This window comes from Halichoerus grypus, chromosome 8, assembly GCF_964656455.1.
Source record: "Halichoerus grypus chromosome 8, mHalGry1.hap1.1, whole genome shotgun sequence".
Classification (NCBI taxonomy): Eukaryota; Metazoa; Chordata; class Mammalia; order Carnivora; family Phocidae; genus Halichoerus; species Halichoerus grypus.
Genome location: NC_135719.1, coordinates 50,277,060 through 50,299,172, shown reverse-complemented (window position 1 = coordinate 50,299,172; position 22,113 = coordinate 50,277,060). Strand labels below are relative to the sequence as shown.

At 40.3% G+C, this 22,113-nt stretch overlaps 1 protein-coding gene across 13 annotated transcripts in view; it reads right to left on the bottom strand.

Annotated features, from left to right (window-relative positions):
• The window catches only part of HERC1 (HECT and RLD domain containing E3 ubiquitin protein ligase family member 1), a 188,747-nt gene extending 177,202 nt beyond the window's left edge, over positions 1-11,545 (bottom strand). For 11 of the 13 annotated variants that reach the window (XM_078079228.1, XM_078079231.1, XM_078079238.1 and 8 more), the window contains exon 1: positions 11,409-11,545. The gene's annotated coding sequence lies outside the window, so the exon portion shown is untranslated. Of the gene's footprint in view, positions 1-11,375 lie in introns of all 13 variants that reach the window. The other 2 variants (XM_078079241.1, XM_078079230.1) reach the window with 2 other exon arrangements.
• Positions 11,546-22,113: the final 10,568 nt, after the last annotated feature.

The following is a 22,113-nucleotide window of genomic DNA, read 5'->3' as shown; positions in this document are numbered from 1 at the left end:
CATACTCTGTCCCCAACAGTTTTTGCCAACACCTCCCTTTGTTACAGAATTCTAATCCACACTCCCACCACCTACTAGCTGTGTGATCTTGGGCAAGTTACTTAACCTCTCTGTACTTCCATTTCCTTCTCCGCAGAATAAACAGGTTAAATGTGGTTTAAATAATTAACAATTCAACCAGATTTAACCATGGTTTAAATAACAGATAAAAGTACTTTCAGAGAAAGACAATTATCATATGATCTCACTCATATGTGGAATTTAAGAAACAAAACAGAGGATCACAGGGGAAGAGAGGAAAAAATAAAATAAGACGAAATCAGAGAGCGATACAAACCATAAGAAACTCTTAATCATAGAAAACAAACAGGGTTGCTGGAGAGAAGGGGGTGGGGTAACAGGGTGATGGACATTAAGGAGGCCACATGATGTAATGAGCACTGGGTGTTATATAAGACTGATGAATCACTGACCTCTACGTCTGAAACCAATAATACATGTTAATTTATTTAATTTAAATAAAAAATAAACAAAAATAAATAATAAAAGTACTTAGAATAATACCTGGTGCACAGTAAACGTTCAATAAGTGTTACCCAGTATTATTCCTTTATATGTGCATCTGTCTACTCCATCACACCACCTTCACAAATTCCATAAATCTCTCCATCATTCTCCATCATTCCCTCTTTTTAAAAGAATGAACAATTTTGAGAAAACAGAAACTATGACCATATTACTGACAAGATTTCATTATATATGACTGGATACTTGTTTGTATAAGAAAGTTCAATGATACCTTCTATAAAAGACACTTTTGCTTTTCAATTATATTAACACATAGACAATATAATCTTTCTAGTTCTGTATTAGGTTATCCTATATTTCTAATACTATCAGTTAGCAAAGCTGCTTACTTGAATTGTATCACATAAAACTGCCCACTGGCCATGACCCAACAGTTTTACAGTAGAGTGACTAACACCAGGAAAGGTCTTAAAACATGGCAAAACTTAAAAGAGATTCTATAAACGTGGCTATATTAAGCTTAAAAGAAACCAAAACACTTGGACAACAATGTATACCCCCCCTGCAAAATCAAAATCAACAGACTTTAAATCAAGAGCTTAAAGTGAGGACAAATAGCTGGCCAGAGTTAAGAGGAAATATTACTATTCTATTAACATCACTACCATTATAATTAGAGAACAACCACAAGAGCTGAACTCCAAGTTAATTTTTTACATATTACTTAGCACATCCTATGCACAATTATATGCTCTTGATAATGTTATAAATTCTAAATCTTGGCATTTCACATGTGAGAACCCAACGCAAAAAAAATCACACTGTTTAATTGATTTAATAGTTCTCTTTCAGGGGTGCCTGGGTGGCTCAGTCGATTGAGCATATCAGACTCTTGATTTCAGCTCAGGTCATGATCTCAGGGTCGTGAGATCAAGCCCCACATCCAGCTCTGTGCTGGGCATGGAACCTGCTTGGGATCCTCTCTCTCTAAAATAAATCAATCAATCTTAAAAAAAAAAAAATAGTTCTCCGCCCCCACAAAACATTAAAAAGGTAGAATTATTTCATCTAATTTAGAGACAATTTTACTCCACGGTCAAGTTCCTAGAGCTGCATTCCTGGATTACTATGTACCATGGACTTTTAGAAGCACTGGAATGAATAAGACATATAGGTTCATGCTCTCATGGAGTTTACATTCTAGTGAGGAAGACAAATAATAAACAAGTAGACAAGTCAGTCATTAAATTTCAGGAAGCACAAGTGCAAAAAAAAAAAGGCAAAAGAGACAAGGAGAGTGGAAGGGAGATGATCACTATTTTTTATAATGTGATGACTGACGATTTCTCTAAAGAGGTAAACTCTGAGAACTCTTCTTTAAGCAAACACTTGAATGATGTGAGGGAGGAAACAGTGCAAAGACCTGAGGGAAGAGCACTCCGAGCCAAGCAAGAACAAATACTAAGCCCTGAGAATGTACCTGTCGTGATCAAAGAATATAAGGAGTTCAGTGTAGCACAAGTGGAATGAACAGAGAGAGGTAGGCAGGGATTAACTACATCATGTAGTGCCTTTAAGCCAATACCAGGAATTTGGTTGTTATTTTAATTGTAGAAGGAAGTCACTGTAAAGTATTAAATAGAGGAGTGGCCTATCTGACTGACAGTTAAAAAGATCATTCTATCTACAAGTGGAGAACAGACTGTTAAGAGATCAAGTTGAGAAAGCAGGGAAACCAGTTAAGAGACTACTGTAATTATCTAAGCAGGAGATGATGGTAGTTTAGACCAAAGTTATAAGGAGGAGATGATATATGATCAGATTAGAAAGATATTCAAAAGATAAAGTCAAGAGGTTTTGCTATTGGGCTTGTTATAGGGTATGAAGAAAAGAGAAAAATCGCAACTGACACCTAGGCTTTTGGCCCGAGTGACTAGCTGAATGGTCCAGCCATTTACTAAGAGCTGATTCAGAGGAAATGATGAGCACAGAAATCACACCTTCTTTATTGTACAAATTTAGTTTGAGATGCCCATTAGAAGGTAAATGAAATATGAAATAAGCAGATGAACTCTAACACTGACCTCAGGGAAGATGTCTGGGCTGAAGACATAAATGTGGAAGTCAATCAGCATAGCGAGTTTTTAAAGTCACAAAAATAGATAAACGTAGACTGGAAAGATTTGTTTAATCCTCACATCAGCCCCATGATGTAGTAACTATTATTATTCTTACCCTTACAGATCAGAAAGGTAAGAGACTAAGACTTGTCCAACATCACTCTGCTAGCAAGTGGCTAAATTAGAAAAAAAAAAAAACCAGATCTGACTACAATGACGATGACAATGACCTTTCTCAACTGAAGTTCATCATCTAAACCAGAGAACTTTGGGGCGCCTGGGTGGCTCAGTCGTTAAGTGTCTGCCTTCGGCTCAGGTCATGATCCCAGGGTCCTGGCATCGAGCCTCTCATCGGGCTCCCTGCTCAGTGGGAAGCCTGCTTCTCCCTCTCCCACTCCCCCTGCTTGTGTTCCCTCTCTCGCTGTGTCTCTCTCTGTCAAATAAATAAATAAAATATTTTTAAAAAATAAAAATAAATAAACCAGAGAACTTGAATATTGGAGTATCTTCTCAATTCTCCCAAGGATGGTACATACCTAATGCCATTCTAGATGCACTGGAGAGAACTTAATTCTTTACATACAGTGACTGTCCAAATGTCCTAGAGCATTTAGTTCTCTCATGGAACCCCAGCTGAGAAAAAAAAACTCTACTATTATTCTCTTCTACCACTACTACTACTACGACTACTACTACTACTACTACTACTACTACTACTGGGAATAGTACTACTACTACTAATACTAGGAATCCTTTAAAATGAGAAAGAGATTCACCGGTGAACGACGTTATGTTACCACTCTATGACTTTTCATGGCCTTCTCTTTGTAACCAGTAAAATCAAGTGTCATTTGGGGTTTTTATAGCAACAAAAGTAATTTTATTTTAAGACTACACAGACCTCTGCTGGTTCCATTCACAATCAGCACTCAGCATCTTTTCTTAAGAACACCAGTTCATCAGAAAACTACTAGAATGTAAGCTCCTCTGGTGCAAGATTTTTTGGTTTTTTGTATAGACCTGTCAAATCACTATGTTCTACACCTGAAACTAATGTAACATCATGTGCCAACTATACTTAATTGAAAAAAAAAAAAAAGAATCTTTGTGTTTTCATTAATGTGTCCCCAGCACTTGGAAGAATATTCTTTCTGGGGAAAAAACCTCAATTTCCAGCTGGGCAGAACTTGTTACCTTGTAAGATGGGGATGTTTTTCATGTTGCCTTAGTATCTTGGTCCCACTAAAATCTGGTTAAGATTATCCTAATCCAGAACTGTAAACTCTCATTTCATCTTCCTTCAGATTAACCTCCTTTCTTATGGAAATATAAAAGGTTCCAGATACAGCCATTACTGGTCAAATAACTACCATACCATGATTTCAGTATGTACTGTGTGTCCTATTCAAAATAACTGGCATATACTGTGAACCAAAACTTTATCATACATACTCTGGAGAAAAGAATATTCTCCTTACAATTTCAGTTATCCTTTGTTAAACTCCAGAAGTATTTCAGAGCATGGGTATTATGAATCAATGCAGCAACTCCTATTAAATGTTTCAATGAGCAATCCTGGCTAGATCAGAAATGCATTCCAATTGATTTCACCTGCACATAATTACCTACAACTATCAGTGTAATATTAATGGACTATTTATTTCATTTTCAAGCTATAAGAACCTACCAACAACAGGCATTAAGTGCCCCTATACAACAGGTTCAGGGTACTGAAATGACTACAGAGCATTTTTAAAAATCAGTCACCTCTTGCAAAAAAAAAAAAAAAAAAAAAAATATATATATATATATATATAGCACAACACATTCTCTGTTGGTGAGGTTATAGGGAAAACAGATGTTGTCATACATTACCAGTGGGAATGCAAATGAGTACACTTCTGTAATATCTAACACAACTACATACAGTAGTCCCCCCTTATCCAAAGGGGTTATGTTCCCAGACCCCCAGTGGATGTCTGAAATCGCAAATAGTACCAAATCATATATCATAGTATGTTGTTTCCTACACATACCTACCCATAATAAGGTTTAGTTTATAAATTAAGCAGAGTAAGAGATTAACAACAATAATAACAAAATAGGATAATTATAACAATATAACTAACCCTTGAACAATGCAGGGGTTGGGGGCACCAATACCCCATGCAGTTGAAAATCTGCATATAACTTTTGACTCTCCAAAAACTTAATTACTAAAAGCCTACTGTTGACCAGAAGCCTCACTGATAACATAAGCAGCCAATTAACATATATTTGGGACATTATATGCATTATATATTGTAATCTTTTTTTTTAAGATTTTATTTATTTATTTGACAGAGAGAGACACAGTGAGAGAGGGAACACAAGCAGGGGGAGTGGGAGAGGGAGAAGCAGGCTTCCTGTGGAGCGGGGAGCCCGATGCGGGGCTCGATCCCAGGACCCTGGGATCATGACCTGAGCCGAAGGCAGATGCTTAATGACTGAGCCACCCAGGCGCCCCTATATATTGTATTCTTACAATAAAGTAAGCTAGAGAAAAGAAAATCATAAGGAAGAGAAAATACATTTACAGTACTGCCTAGTGGACCTAGGCAGTTCAAACCCATGTTGTTCAAAGGTCAACTACATACTGTAATAAAAGTTATCTGAGGGGTGCCTGGCTGGCTCAGTCGATAGAGCATGAAACTCCTGATCTCAAGGTCGTGAGTTCAAGCCCCACTTTGGATGTGGAGCCTACTTTTTAAAAAAAAAGTTATGTGAATATGGTCTCTCAAAATATTTTATTGTACTTTACTCAATCTCATGATGATGTGAGATGATAAAATGCCTCTCACATGATGAGATCAAGTGAGGTGAATGACTTAGGCACTGTGATATAGCATTAGGCTACTACTGACCTTCTTGCTGACTATATTTCAGGAGGAGGATCATCTGTTTCTGGACCACTGCTGACCACCAGTAAGTGAAACCACAGAAAGAGAAACTGCAGACATAGAGGGAATCCTGCATGCTCAACTTCTGACCCAGCAATCCCACTTATAGAAATCTACCTTGAAGATACACCTCTAACAATACAAAAATACATATGCACAGGTCAGTTACCGCAATACTGTTTATAATTGCAAAATATAGGAAATTACCTAAATGTACATACATAGAAGAATGGTTGAATAAATTAGGATAAATCCCCAGAGTGGAATGCTGTACAGCTGTAAAAAAGAATGAAGAATATCTATTAAGAAGAATGAACTAATTTGGAGTGATTTCCAAGATATCCAGTGATTTCCAGAAGTAAAAAAAATAAAGTGCAAAGAGTCTCTATAAGATGCTACTCTTCATATAAGAAAGAAAGGAAAAAGCAAACAGTTGGGCAGTTCCTCAGAAAGCTAAACACAGAGTTATCATACGACCCAGCAATTCCATGCCTAGGTTATATACCCAAGGAACTGAAAATATATGTCCACACAAAAACTTGTACATGAATGTTCATAGCAGTATTATTCACTATAGCCAAAAAATGGAAAACCAAATGTCCACCAAATGATGCATGCATGAATAAAATGTGATATATGCATATACTGGAGTATCACTCAGCCATAAAAAGGAATGGAGTACGGACAGATGCTACATGGATGAACACTGAAAAAATTATGCTAAGTGAAAGAAGCCAGACACAAAAGTCAACAGATTATATAATTTCATTTATATGAAATACTCAGAATAGACAAATTCATACAAACAGAAAGTAGATTAGTGGTTAACTGGGGCTAAGGAAGGTGGAATGGGAAATGACTGCTAATGGATACAGGGTTTCTTTCTGGAGTGGTGAAAATATTCTTGAATGAATTAGTGGTAATGGCTGCACAACCTTGTGGAAGGCAGCTATGCTCACCACTATACCACCAACACTGCACAACCTTGTGAATACACAAAAAACCGATGAATTGTACACTTTAAAAGGGTAAGTTTTGTGGTATGTTAATTGTATCTCAATTAAAATTGCATGAGGAAAAAAAGAAAGGAATATAACAAAACACACACAATCTGTTCATTTGTGCAAAAGAAGTAATAGAAGGATAAACCAAAAAACTAAAGAGACTAGTTACCTAAAAGGCAAGGAAAACAGACGGGGGAAAAAGGCATGGAGGTGGGAATCAGGTAGTAGGAATAAGGAGTGACATTTCTGACTGTATCTTTTTATGTAGTAATGTTTAGTAATAGTAATGTTTCATATACCCAAATAAATAATCTAAATCAACCAGGATTGAGGGGTAACCCAAAATGGAATACAAAGAGTAAGAAAAGAACCAAACTGCATTACAGATGAATAACCTAACACTAAAAGTGTGGGGGGAGAAAAGAACTAACCTAAATAACTTTGGAAAATAATATTTTGACTAGATACCGTGAGGTTAAAGACAAAAAAAAAAAAAAAAAAAGACTGTACGCTAATTACCAAATACGTTTCTCATAAGGGTAATGGGTTAGCAATCAGTAATTACTTGATGGGCATTATAAAAGTGAACAAGTGGGAGATGATCTATTATCTCTATGATCTATTGTCTACAGATAATGAGAGCCAGGTTTTCACTATTAGAAAAAAGTTACAAATAAGAAATGAGTAAAGGTTAGAATGAACCTTGTGGTGTTGGACTAGACTAGAAGCTATCAATATGAACTCATGGTTTTTAATATATAGAGAAAGATAAATATAGAAATAAATTGTGTGTGTGTGTGTGCGCGCGCTCACTTATATGTGTGGGAGAGGTAGTATATACACCTGTATTTCCTAGCACTGTCCTCTGAGGGCTTAGAGGCAATGACACCCCAATGAGTACACCTCACATCCAGATCTTGATTTATATTCCATTCTCCAATAAAAAGAATCAGAGCTCCTTAGACAAGCTCTTGATTCCAGGACTGGTACAAGGAAAGATACAACATGAGTGAGAAATAGCCTATGATACCAGAATATAAATGCTCAAAAAAGACTGAAGGCCAACTTGAAAAGGCTCTTAATGGCCAAAGCTGGAACAATTTGAGCAATAAAAAAATACTATTGGGTTAAAAGATGTAGAATAAAACAAATACCCATGAGATTATAATTACATAAATAACTGAATAAACAAATGAGAAAGAGATATCTCTTCCTAACAGAAAAATTCCAATAATATGTTGGAAAAAAAAAAAAAGAGGAAAATATAAAATCACCATTAGGTAAACACCACAATAACTGTTGCAGACAAGATCTATCAACACATGCTAAAATCAGCAGGAGAAAGTTTGAGGAGAAACAGTGTATCTGCATAGTATCAAAGTTATATCCCCCAAGATATGTATCAAAAGGAAGAATAGTAACTTTACAGTAGAAAACAAAGCAGAGGCCACCTTAACAAAGTAATCAAGGTTAAAACATCACTAGCAATAAGACATATAAACACCATGTACCCTCTAAAATGATGCACAAAGGACACATCATTTGTGGTTTTCTTGCAAACATACATAACTTAAATCTAATCATGAGAAAAACATCAGACAAACCCAAAATGAGAAAAATTCTACAAATTTGACAGTACTCATCAAAAATGTCAAGATCATGAAAGACAAGGAAAAACTGAGGAACTATCGCAGATTGGAGGAGACGAGGAAAATACCACAACTAAATGCAATGAATTAGGTTGTGGAACAGAAAAAAGGACATTAGGGGTAAAACTAGTGAAACTGCAATAAAGTCTGTAGTTTAGTTAATAGCATTATACCAAAGCTAAGTTCCTGTTTTTGATCATTGTACTATGGTTATGTAAATTGTCAACATCAGGAGATGATGTAGGAAGAATATTATATAGGAACTCTCTGTACTATCTTTGCAACATTTCTCTAAGTCTAACATTATTTCAAAATAAACAGTTAAAAGTAAATAAAATCCATCAATTGATCATCTTACCCAACTGTCATATTTCCTTGCTCAGGGATCTCATCTGTAATTTAATATTCTGATTAATTTAGAGGGCCCAGTAAGTGACAGCAGAAAAAACTAAAATCATAAAAATCATATTTGGCATCTAAAAAGTAAATTAGCTACTTTATGTTCCCTTATACTTTTTTTTAGTCAAAAAAATTTGCTAGCTGTTGTGATTTTACTGGCTTTGCAAACTTCTTTTTTAAGTGATGTGACCAATTTGTTGTTTTCAACATCATGATAATCTGCAGTATGTGCCCATAACAACACATTTCATTTGTCTGTTAAGCCAAAGTTTTATTTACAATTAAAAAAATTATCTTTAACAGGTTATAGTAAGTTGTTTACTTATCATTACATAGTTGTCCAAGTATAAAATTCAAAATTTGTTTTCACAAGTCAATTTGCTTTTATCCTAACATGAACTTCTCTCCACGCACCAAACCACAAGGTCTTCATTATTGTTATTTTACTGAAAATCTGAATTTTTAAAAGATCAACTGTTCAATGTATCAAGTCTCTCTCTCTCTTTTTTTTTTTTAATACTAAGGAGGAGGAATTTTGTCTTTTTTGGGAAAAAAAATGCTTGAGGGCGCCTGGGTGGCTCAGTCAGTTAAGCGTCTGCCTCCAGCTCAGGTCATGATCCCAGAGTCCTGGGATCGAGCCCCACATCGGGCTCCCTGCTCCATGAGAAGCCTGCTTCTCCCTCTCCCACTCCCCCTGCTTGTGTTCCCTCTCTTGCTGTGTCTCTGTCAAATAAATAAATAAAATTTAAAAAAAAAGAAATGCTCGAGACATCAGAATTCGATTGCTATTTATTATTTACATCCTCTAATAACCAATCCAGCCCAATCAAGAACACAGTCTTTGAAATTCCTTTAATCAAATAGGATTTGCAGAAAATGTTTATATTAATAGACTAAGTGACCCATTTACATTTGCTTTCTCCTCATGCACCACCAGGATTCCTGCATTGGGAGTGGAATACATGACCAGCAAATGAATGGGTAAGTGTCACATGTAAACAGCATGACTAGAAATTTAAGAAGCAAAGTGATAACAGAATCTTAGGAAAAGCAAAATTCATAAAAGTTCAGAATTACAAAAGGCCTTAATAGGTCATTTAATCCATTCCAATGACAACCCCAGACAAATGACACTATCCTAATTTTTTAAAGCTGCCAGATTTCCAACCTCCCTAGATGTTTCATTCTGCCATATAATCCTGTCATATAATTTGGGAGAAATATTACAAGACTATTCTTTGCCCTACCTAATGCTTTCTTTTCTCAAATAATACATTTTAACTCACTTCCAAGACAAAACCCATGTATAGGTGCATTATATGTGTGTGTACATACAGACACCTAGGCCACTCAATTTTGCTTGTAAAAACTCACACCATAGAAACCTACATAATCAAAGGCATGTATCCATCCCATCCCAATCACAAAGGCACTATAACAAACAGTGTCACATAACGATTTTGGTCTAAAAATAACCAATAGAAATCAATGTTATAAAACCTTGAGGTAAACAGGTTTCTTCCCACTGTGAGTAATCATAGTTTGCCTTCCACAAACACTGCTCCTTTTCAGCGCCCACCACAGGAAAAACTGTAAAAACACTCATGTACTACATCCAAGCAGATAATAATTTTTTAACTTTTGATTTTTAAAACCATTTATCTAACAATCATTTTGGAGGAGAGTCCAATGAAAGAGCTAGAGATGACAGAGTACAGCCAGTGATAATGAACAAGTAACCAGTTTTAATCAAGTGGGCCAAAATGACTCAAATAAAACAAATCATTTTGAAACATATATAGAATAGGGGAAGTCCCAATCAATGATGAGCCAAGGACAATCTGAAAAAACTAAGTGTCTGTTAGGAAACACACCAAAATGGTAACCATGAAATGCTATCTCTGAAAATGGAATTACAAGAACGAGTTAGTTCAGATTTGGTATTCCTATAATTCTAATTATCCATATTTTCTACAGAACTATAGACATTATTTTAAAATTAAGGCAAATTGTGTCCCTGCTCACAGCTCTCTGCGTTGGACAGCATGTCTTTTATATAACCTCCTGGGAAAGGTGGTAGCAGTTCCGGTGCTCGAGTCTCCCAAGAACCTACCACCCATCACAGAAAAGGTTTCACCATGTTCCCTGGGACAGCTCTTGTCATCATCATCCTCATCTCACCCACAGACTAAACAATGCATCCCATCTCCCCTCCTGGTAGCACAGGCTTTATAAATTGTTATTTTACCGAGGCGGGAGATTTGGAGAAAGGTTTGCCTGATGATGAGCTGCCCCCATCCAAAAGCAGAGGAAAGGAGAAAGACACGTCGTCCCAACCTCCACCCCTCAAAAGGCGGCCGGCGACGGGAGCGGCGGGGAGGCACTGGGGTCGCAGCTCTCCCGAAAGAGAGTCGGGCCGCTGTCCCCCGATCCTAGCCCCGGCCGGGGGGAGGGGCCCTAGTTAGCGGATAAAGGGGTGGGGGAGAAGGTCAGAGACCCGACTCCCGAGGGGCAAGTACAGCAAGCCGCCGGAGGGGCGGGTCCCTCTACCCCTTCGGGCGAGCTCTGTAAGCGCTCGGGCTGCGAGAGGCCTCTGAGGCCGGGACCCTGCACCGCGCCGGGAAGCTTCCCTCAGGCCTCTGCCTGCCGCCCACCGGGGACCCCGGCGGCCCCCGGCTCGGCCGCGGCCCGAGAACAGCCCCGGCCGGCCTTGCCCAGCCCGCGGGGCGCACGCACAGGCGGCCAGGAGGGCAGAAGAAGAGGCGTTACCGTACGCGGCCCCGGAGCTGGCGAGGGTGGGGCGCGGCTCCGGCGACCCGAGCCCGGCTCGGCAGCGGCTGCGGCGGCCGCGTCCTTTATTTTTGCTGCAGCAGCGGCGACTTGTCAAAGGGGAAGACGTAAGAGGCGGTGGCAGCGGCGGCAGGCAAGTCTCGCGGGATTTTGGCGGAACTCTCGCGCAGTCTTGACCGCTCGCCCCGCCCCCCCAGGCCCTGCGCGGGAGGCCAGAAGGGCTGGGGGAGGAGCGCCAGAGCGGGGTTGCGGGAGGAGGGGAAAAGGGAAGGAGATTTAATGGCGGGGGCGGGGGAGGGGGGGGAGGTAGTGTTGACAGGTTCTGGGGATGACCCGCCACCGCGCTGTCCTCTCCTTTCAGCCTTTGCGGAGTCCAGACAGCCCCGTCCGTCCACAGGGGCCGGACTCCGCTTATGAGGCACAATTGGAGACGTTTCACAAAGGCCGGTGAGGAGTTAGGGGCCATCCAGGGCTCCCCGTTTTCCCCGTAGCGGGCGAGGAAGACCCCACCGCCCGCAGTCCTGATGCTGCGAAAGGAAGCGACGCGTGGAAAAGCTGGCAGCAGAGGCGGGGCGGCCACACCCCTTTATATCGGACGCTCGCCGGCGGCTCTGCGCTCTTTATCTCCCTTCACACCCGGCCCTAGACCTCTGGCCGGTGAAGTACAATCATATAAAAGCGTTTCACTTGACACACTTCTATCTTACTCATGTCTTTGCGCTGCAGGACTGCTAGAACCCTGCAGGTGCTGGGGCCTGCCACCCCTCTTGAGGAACACCAAGGTAAATTGTCCTTTAGGTGACTTACATCCTTGATCATGACCCGGACCTTTGCGAAGAAGTCCCATGAAGGGCGGGAACGCAAACAGGCTTGGTCCTCATCACTGTACACCCAGCACCAGCACTGGTCCAGGTGCTCATTAAACGATTGAAAGAATATTCCTGTCTTCTCCCTTCTGTATCTTTTCTTAGTTCTAGACTCCCACATTTCTAGCCATCTTCCTGATGTCCATCGTTACAATATACTCTACTGAGTTACTGGGTAACTGAGTGAGGATCTAGAGCCAGTCTCTGCCCTCCACAAGTCACAATCTAATTGGGGACATAAGAGGAGTGCACAACGTACAAGCCATGTATGTGTCATTCACGTAAAAAATTATGATACAGGCAGAAGAGGGAGTGCTTGCCAGTGGTTAAATTGGATATATATGAGGCACTTTAGCCTAAGATCACTATCAGACATACGTGAGAATTCTGGAGTTCCACTTACCTGGTGTATGACCTTGGGCAAGTTGCTTGACCTCCCTAAACCTCTGTTCTTATCTGTCAACTTACAAAGTTAGTTCTTATTAATCACAGGGTTCCCGTGAGGAGTAAAACATCCATAAAGCTCCTGGCACATACTAATTACTCGTTAAGTGGTAGGCCTCATTATGTGTCTAACTTTTAAGTTTCTACATATGAAATGTGTTATATATTTCTGGTAACTAGATGTGAGGGAGTGGGTATATGTGGAGTTATGTCATTGGTGCTAGTGCTTTATGATCCGGGTATTGCATGTGAAGCTGAGACAAGGCCAACAAGTTCCCTTGTCCTTCTCATTTTAACTTGCTGATGATGTAGGCATGTGTGCCACTCAAGCATCCCATGACATTCCATTTATCTTGGATTTGTAAAACTACAGCTTTTACCCATTCTTTTTCAAGAAAAAAGACTTTACTTATTTTAAAGGCCATTTTAGAAAGTTCCTCCTTTCCCTTTCCTTAACTTCCTCAGAGCCGTGTGCAACGGAGAATTGAACAAGTGGATGATTGAGTTCAATTGCCCACAGTTATCAAATGCAGTTAATGTCAGCAAATAAGCCCTGACTTTCCACCCTCACCTTGACCATTCCACCCATTTTCTAAACACTCTTTAATAATTTTTTAAGATTTTATTTATTTACTTATTTTAGAGAGAGAGAAAGAGAGTACATGTGTGCGAGCCCACAGAGAGACAGAGGGAGAGGTAGAGAATGTCAAGCAGACTCCATGCTGAGTGTGGAGCTGGACAAGGGGTTCCATCTTACAACCCTGAGATCATGACTGGAGATCACAACCTGAGCCGAAACCTAGAGTGGGAGGTTTAACCAACTGAGCCACCCAGGCACCCCAACACTCTTTCATATTTAAATCAACATCTGCTAGAATCTTGTCAGTATCATTCTCCCAACTCTACTAGTTCATTTTATCCAGATTTTCCCTAGAGAAAAATGTTGGAGTTGGGAGGGGGTGATAGAGGGAACTCAAGGCCATGACTGAGTCCCCAGTTGCTGGCCCTTGCCCTGAAAGTCCTCTGAGCAGTGCACTGTGGCCATGCCAGTCAGCTACATCTTTCCCCACACATGCACATCATCCCCACCTCATGCCACATATTCCACAACCCCACGCCTCAGCCAGGAGGTCCCAGGCAGAGAGGAACTGGAGAATCAACAGAAGAGCATATATTTTTCCTTATAACTGCATATAGGAAATATGTGGCTCCTAAATAAAAAGTAGTGATGGACCAAGGACCCACAGGGTGTCCCACAGGACCAGCCAAGAGAGTCCCTGCCTGTGTGTGCAGGATAGAAATCCAATGTGAATCAGCAGGAGGTGAAAGTAATGTTTATTGAAGGTATAGAGGGCAGGTACAGATAGAGTGTCTGGAAGACTCAGAAAGGAAAGGAGAGAGAGTCTCTCCAGATATCTGTTCAGGATCTGGGGTTTTTATAGAGGACTGTAGTCTGGTGTACATGTCCTCTCAGGCATCCAAGAACCCATTAGAACAAAGGCGAGGGCCCATGTGTTACTCCTTGGAGCCAGGGGGTCTTGGCGTTGAGATGTCTAGCACCAGTGGTCTGGAATACACAGATGATAGCTTCCTCTGGTCATTCTCACCTGGCCCTTCCTTAGATGTAATCTATTCTAAAGAAATCATTAACTCCTTGTCCCTTACAAGGAGGACATACACTATTTGCATTATGAGGTTGTGTAAAGTGGGGGTGCAGGTCCTAGCAAGAATAGAAGCAGGAGGGGCACCGAAGTGGCTCAATCAGTGGAGCATGAGAATCTTCATCTTGGGGTTGTGAGTTCAAGCACCAGGTCAGGTGTGGAGCCTACTTAAAAATAAAAAAAATTTTAAAAATTAAAAAATGTGTGTGTGTGTGTATATATATATACATATATATGTATATATATGTATATATGAGTAGAAGAAGGAAAAGGAGCAAAAAGCAGATTTTTATGGAGTCCTTCAGTTCCCCTATCTCAGCAGGGCTAAGTCAGAAGTGAAAAGACCCAAGAGAGGAGTAAAGTGTGGAGGCAGAAAGTTAAAAGGATTCAAGGAATAAGTTTGTTTTGCCTTTGCCACATGGCTCAGAAAACAAACAGCTCTGATGTTCAGATTCCTAGAGCAGGAATCCACAATCATGAGTCCTGGTCTCCCGAAATTGCCGTCTATTTGCCCTTAGGTTACACAGCCTTTCTGAACCTCTTCTCAGATCTGTAAATAAGGATGATAATGGGTTTCCTGCCTGCCTCAGAATATCATGGGAGTTGAGTTAACATAGGAAAGTGCTTTATAAGTCTAAGGTGCCATATAAATGAGACATTGTTATCATTCATTCCTTTAACAGATCAGGCCCTTTTGCAAGGCACCAAATAATACTAAGTTGAAGGAGATTTAATACCTGCCCCCAAGGAGCTTCTGGTCTAATGGGAGGTGATAGGAAGAAAATGGATCATTATAATACCATGTTAGAAGAGTGTAAGTGACAAGAGTATGAGGGGAAGGATTGAGCAGGACGGGGAAAGAGCTGAAACATTCTTGGAGAAGGAGTTTTGGAAAGACAGCACATACAATGAGGAACCAGCACAGTTTATGAAGAATGATGTGTAAATCAACTCTAAAACAACTTCGACAAGTTGCTCTGTTGTGGCTTGTGAATTCTGCTTTGTTCTAATAAAACTCACATCTCTTAAACCATTAGAAAAGAGTCTTTGATGTGGAGTCATTATATACACCCATTAGTTTGGAAGAAAAATGGAATTAATGGAGGGAAAAATCAGTGGTATCTTAATTGGAAACATACCTCACATACTTGGTCCCCAGTTGTTCCTTTCAGACAGTCTTTCTGATCTGGGTAATATTGCAGATCGGAGGCCAAGAGGCATTTCCAAACTGTGGTAATAATATCTTTATTATTATCCACTTCTTTACAAAAAGACTTTAAGATGACTATTAGTACTTTATTCTCAATCATGTTACCCTGCAAAGAAACTCTAAAAGAGTATATATATCATTCACTCATTTCTCACATTTATCAGAGCCTACTGTGTATAAGACACCATGCTAAACTACAGGTAGGTCCATGCCCTCTGGGGTTCTGAAAATGAAAGATGGAGATAAATATCTATATAAAGGTAGCTAAATAACCAACAACGTGGATTCTATTCCTCTATATTTTTCATTGGTTGAATGAGCAAAATTGTAAAGTTGGGTGCCTAGCTTCTGAAATTTGTTTACCCTATTGTTCCTCCAAAGAAGTCGGATGCAAAGGAAGGGCAAGATGTTTATTATAACTTGATATTTATAGATGCATGATAGGTATTTTAGTAGGTCTTCTGGAATACATCATCCTTTAAACAGAGTGTAACCATTATAATTTTCTCTGGGTACAGGTAAGATTTAAAATTGGCCAAACCCAAAAACCAATTAAATTTATTCTGGAAGACAAAGACCTGTACCAAAGAACAGCCATCAGTAAAAAGCAGTATGATGCAAACTAAAAGAGAGTGCAAAAAGATATTCTCAGAACTCAGAAAAGAGACTATAGATTTCGGGACAGAGAGAACTTCATCCAGGTGGTGGAATTTGAGAGGGAAGCTGACAGCTAAATATGAAAAGTTACATATTCTGATAATAACGTATTCTCAAAACACCAAGCTCCAAGCCACAGAAGTTGCCTAGAATTTTTAAATGTATCTACATTTGAGAACACACTCATTACCTCTTTTCTCCCTAACGCTAACGAATAATTGATCTACCAAAGAGGTTTGAAGGGAAGCTGGGATACTAAAAATAGGACCACAAGATTGGCAGGTGGTTCTTTTGGAAATGGAGTCCCTTCTTGCTGAATGCAAGCCTTACAGGGTTCCCAGGGTTCCCACTTAAAATCCATATTCTAAATGAAATATCACATATGCCAGGACAAAGCACCAACTAAGCAGCACTAACAACTTCCCTCACTAGTTCCTTAAGCTTACAAAGCAATAACCATTTTTAGGTGAATTAAATTCTTTTTACAACAGTTTGTTGGTGTTATTTCATCAAAACACAACTGCCTGGGGCAGACACAGATGAACATTTTCTCACTCGGCAGCAGGAAATGGAATATTGGTGCTGGGGAAAGCAAGTGAAGCTACAGGAAGAAAGCGTGACTACAATGAGGAGAAGGAGAAAGAGAAGAGAACTAACATTTATATACTATCCATGCCAGACATTGTGGTAGCACAGTGAGAACAAGATGAACAAGGCAAATCTTGGTTCTGGAAAGAAAATAGTAGAGAGGGTGTATATGTAAGTAACGATAATACAAGTTAGAAAGTTCTGAGTACAATAAGGTAAATTTTCTCTCCTTTTAAAGGATCAGGGAGCTTGGAGAAGGGATAGGTTAATTCCTGCAGGTTGGATCAGAGATAGTGCATGAGAAATGAGGCCTTGAAGACTGAGTGGTTAGTTTGGGACATGTGGGAACCAAGAACATTCTAGGCACAAAGAACAGCATAAGCAAAAGTGTGCTCAAGATCAGCAGGCAGTCCAGTCTCGTTGTGGCTATGGATATGTATGTTATCCAGATTTGTTGGTTGCAATGGACAGAAACCCAACCTGAACTTGCTTGGGCGAAAGTGAAGGAGAAGAATTAGCTGAAGGAATCCAAAAAAGGGCTGAACAGTGAAACTAAAAGGTGGGAGGTCGGGGGGAGCGATGAACTGAGGCTTTAGGAAATTTTGGAAGCAGGAACTTCAGCCTCACCAGAATTCTCTTGCTCTTTCCTTGCTTCCCCCACTGCATTGTCTCCAGTTTCTAACAAAACTAGCTTTTTTTTTTTAAGTTTATTTTATGTATTTATTTTAATAACCTCTACACCCATTGTGGGACTTGAACTCACAACCCTGAGGTCAAGAGTCTCATGCTCTTCCAACTAAGCCAGCCATGTGCCCCAAGACTGGCTTTCTTCATATATCTGGAAATACGGCACTCCTAAGTTTTGCATCTGACTATTTCTACTGCTAGAAAGGGACTAACATTCTTAATTCAAGTTTGAGAAATTCCTGGGGGAAAAAAGTGTTGATTGGCCAGGATTGGATCAGTATTCAACCCTACAACAATCCCAGGGGCCAAGAGAAAGAGCAGGGCGCACGGTAGATGTACACCATAGTACTCACTAACCATCTGAGAAAAAGTGGGAGATGGGTCTGGAAAGCCAGAATTGTAAGACTGTGCTCTGGGAGTTGGTAAGAAGTGAATTTGGCATCTATAAAGGGAACTTTTTAACCAGGGGGTTGTGGGGGAGTGGTGGGGATGTGTTGGCTCAAAATTATGATGAACATTTGCTGGACTATGAGGTTAAAATGGGGTTGAAAATTTTGTTATTGTCCAAATTGATTAATATTTTGTCATTTCAGTCCAGATGTTGTGAAACATAGTGGATCTCTCACACTGACTTTAACGACAGTGAGATCCTTCTTCGGCCTTCTAGCTGGTTGATTTTAGGTGGGTATCTTAACTAATGGGAACTTCAATTTCCTCACTGAAGAGTAATAGTAATCGTGACAGCTAACTTCTGTTGAATCTAGATGTTCTAAGCACTTTTTTTTTTTTTAAGATTTTATTTATTTGACAGAGAGAGATACACAGCAGGAGAGGGAACACAAGCAGGGGGAGTGGGAGAGGGAGAAGCAGGCTTCCAGGAGCCCGATGCGGGGCTCGATCCCAGGACCCTGGGATCATGACCTGAGCGGAAGGCAGACGCTTAACGACTGAGCCACCCAGGTGCCCCGCACTTTTCAAACATTATTTCATTTAAACTTCAAAACAACCCTATGGGGCTCTATAAACCTGAGATAATAATCCCCACTCACCTGGTTGTTGTAAACATTAAAGACCATGTAAGATGCAGAACCCATTTGCCTGGTGCATAGGCAGCATTCAATATATCATTATTTTTAATTATTTGTTGCCCAGAAAAGGAAATTCCTCTTATTTCCTGATTGTCTCAGGCACCCAAAGCTGATACTTTGAGAAAACAAAGACAATGGAAGGGAGGAATTCTATGACCCCTTGTCTCTGGTAGAGAGGGGGTTAGTTGGGGTCTGACTTAGGGGCTAAAATAGGGCAGGATGAGAAATACTACAAAATAAATATTGGATATTGAGAAATGTGACTGTGGAATGTCAACTGAAGGAGATTGGGCTAGGTCAGTCTTTCTTTCTCTATCTCTTTCTCCCTCCCCCCCCCAAAAAAAGTCCATCTATAAAGCTGATCTAAAGAACCATTTGAAATTTCTTGTCTTTTTGACCGAAATAGCTGTCAAACAACTGGGATTATTCAACCAAGGACAGGAACTAACATTCACTGAGAAAAACCAGTGTGCTTGGGCTCTGGGCTGAGCTCTTTAAATACATTAGTATCTTTTACTTCCCCTCCACCATCTGTGAATACTTTCTCTGTGTTACACAGATAAGGACACTGAGGCTGAGTTTAGAAGTAATTTGGTACTTTCTAGTAAGTAGCAAGGCTGGGATTCAAACACAGATCTGTCTGACTTCAAAGACTAGAATACAAAATAAGTCCCACTTCCTTACCAGGGAGAGATATTCAAGGCATGGGTACTACCAGAACCTGAGAACACCGGTGAAATAGGAATTTCTCAACTCCTCTTTTACCTACCCTTTTTCGCATGGTCATCCCCTTCCCTTACCATAGACAACACCTCCTGGCTGCCCAGGGCTGCAGATTCTTTCCAAAGAAGGTCTTCTTATCAAAATGCATCTGTCCTGGGGCACCTGGCTGGCTCAGTCCGTAGAGCATCTGACTCTTGATCTTGGGATGGTGAGTTCAAGCCCCACATTGGGTGTAGAGCTTACTTTGAAAAAAAAAAAAGTATCTGTCCTCTCCTACTCTTCACCATAGTGATATTGTGTCCTAAAGTGGGCTCATCCCTCTAGTGAACACATTTTATTATTTTTTTTTTAAAGATTTTATTTATTTATTTGACAGAGAGAGCAGGAACAGGAGGTTAGGGGAGGGCAGAGGGAGAGGGAGAGGAAGAAGCTGGCTCCCCACTGAACAGGACCCTGGGATCATGACCTGAGCCAAAGGCAGACACTTAACCAACCGAGCCACCCAGGAGCCCCTAGTTAACACATTGTAAATACATTTTTGCATTCTAAATGGGATTTCCTGGGAGTATTGCAATAATATTAAGAATAACTCATAGGATGGAAATTTCAGAAGCTGGAATGGGGAATGAATCAAACCAAAGATAAATAAGCCTCCAAGAGCTCCCCAAGTTTTACCACTTAGCTCTTCACCACACCTCGCCAACCCCAGCTATGAGTTTCCCGAGCGCTGAGCCTGGGACTGTCATGTTCAGTGCCTGAAAATCAATAAATATACTATGAATAGATGAATGAATGATCCCTGAAACACAGGACTGCCTACTACTTCCCCTGGGCTCAGATTACCCCCAACAAATGTGCCAACTGTTCAGGTGGTGGGATTTTTATTCCCTTTTGATAGAACATTCCTTCCCATCCCCTCCTTCAGTGAGCTCTGCCAACTTTCAAACAAGGTCAGAATGAACCATGAACCATGCCTTAGTGAATGACAATGGACTCCACCATTATAAAATATGGAATAAATCTTTCAAGACCATCTGGAGAATGAAGAACAGATTTGCCTGCACGTAGCAGTGAATGCGAATTACCGCAGATAGTTGAAGCAATCACCAAAAATCCAACAAAACCAGCAGTTTCTTGAGAAACATTTACCAGCTTTTCGAAGACCTACAGATATTCAGATGAACTCTTGGTTACAAACCAAAGGAGTATAAATAAAAAGGGACTTTCTTGGTTCATATAAATGAAAATTCCATGGATATATCAAGCTTCAGAAATGCCTGAATGGAGGTAATCAAACAAGATTCTTATGGACTTTGTTAAAAAAAAAGTCCCAAACGGAGTTATTTGTTCCCACCATGACAGCAAAAAAAGATTTAATTACTGTCCCAGGAATGTGATTTTTTAAAAGATTTTATTTATTTATTCAAGAGAGACAGAGGGAAAGGCAGAGGCAGAGGGAGAAGCAGGCTCCCTGAGCAGGGACCCTGATGTGGGGCTCAGTCTCAGGACCCTGGGATCATGACCCGAGCCGATGGCAGACGCTTAACTGACTTGAGCACCCAGGTGCCCCAGGAATGTGATCTTTTAAAGGTCAGTCTGAAATTTCCAGATCAGCACTGGTAAGGTGACCTGCATGATAAAAAAACAAAAACAAAAGCAAACAAACAAACAAAAAACCCTGCCACCCCTCCCAAATGTTTGGACCTGAAACAATCCTTTCTTTTGCTAATAACTTCTTGCCCTACCCCCTGCCTATGAACACCTCCCATTTTATACAAATTCATGGAGCATCTCTCTACTTACTAGATGGGATGTTGCCCAGTTCATGAATATCTTAATAAAGCCAATTAGATCTTCAAATTTATTCAGTAGAATTTTGGTTTTTTTTTAGCAACTTAATGTCTCACATTCTGTCCCTATGCCCTGTTTCCTCTGGGCATGACTTCATTCCCAAAGCAGCTCTGCATACGGGAGTCACGGCAGCTCCAGGCTTCTGTTGTCCTTAGAACTCCTTTTTTTAAAATGCAAAATAAAACATAAACACAACAAACCAAACACAAAACAAAAGCGTAGTTCAATTTAAGGTGAACATTCTTGTCACCACCACCAGATCCGGAAATAGAATCTTGCCATCCATGGGAGCCCTTCCCAGTTGCAACCCTCTCCAGACCTCGATTTTTATAATACTCACCCAATAATACGTACATCCCTAAACTGGAGTTTAATCCGGCCCATTTTTCTCCAAAACAATACAACCCTAAATCTCTTTCAACTTATATCTCCTCCCTCTATCCTTTTGCTTTACCCATCTGTTGAAGAATCCTTTTGACTCGTACAGCTTCCCACAGTCCGGATTTTGCTGATTTTCAACATGTTTCTCTGTGCCCTATATTTCCTGCAAGTATGTAGCTGCATCCGGAGACTGAATTAGACTCAGGTTGGGTCCTTTGGCAAGACTATAAGGAGTGTTTGGCAAGACCATAGGAGATACACAATGCCTGGTTGTCTCACATTTTATGATGTTAAAATCCACTGATTTGTAAGGCCCATATCTATTAATGCAGTGAGGGCTGTTAAGTGAAGATACTCTGATTCAAGGGTTAGCAAACCCTTGTTATATGGGCTAAATCTGTCCGAACTTCTCCTCTTTTTATAAATAAAGTTTTATGGTCAGGAAATGACAGTCAGGCACAGAAAACCAGGATCCAAACTCTCTGGATGCACCAGGCTTCTGGTCCCCTCTGGCATTCTGGAATCTTC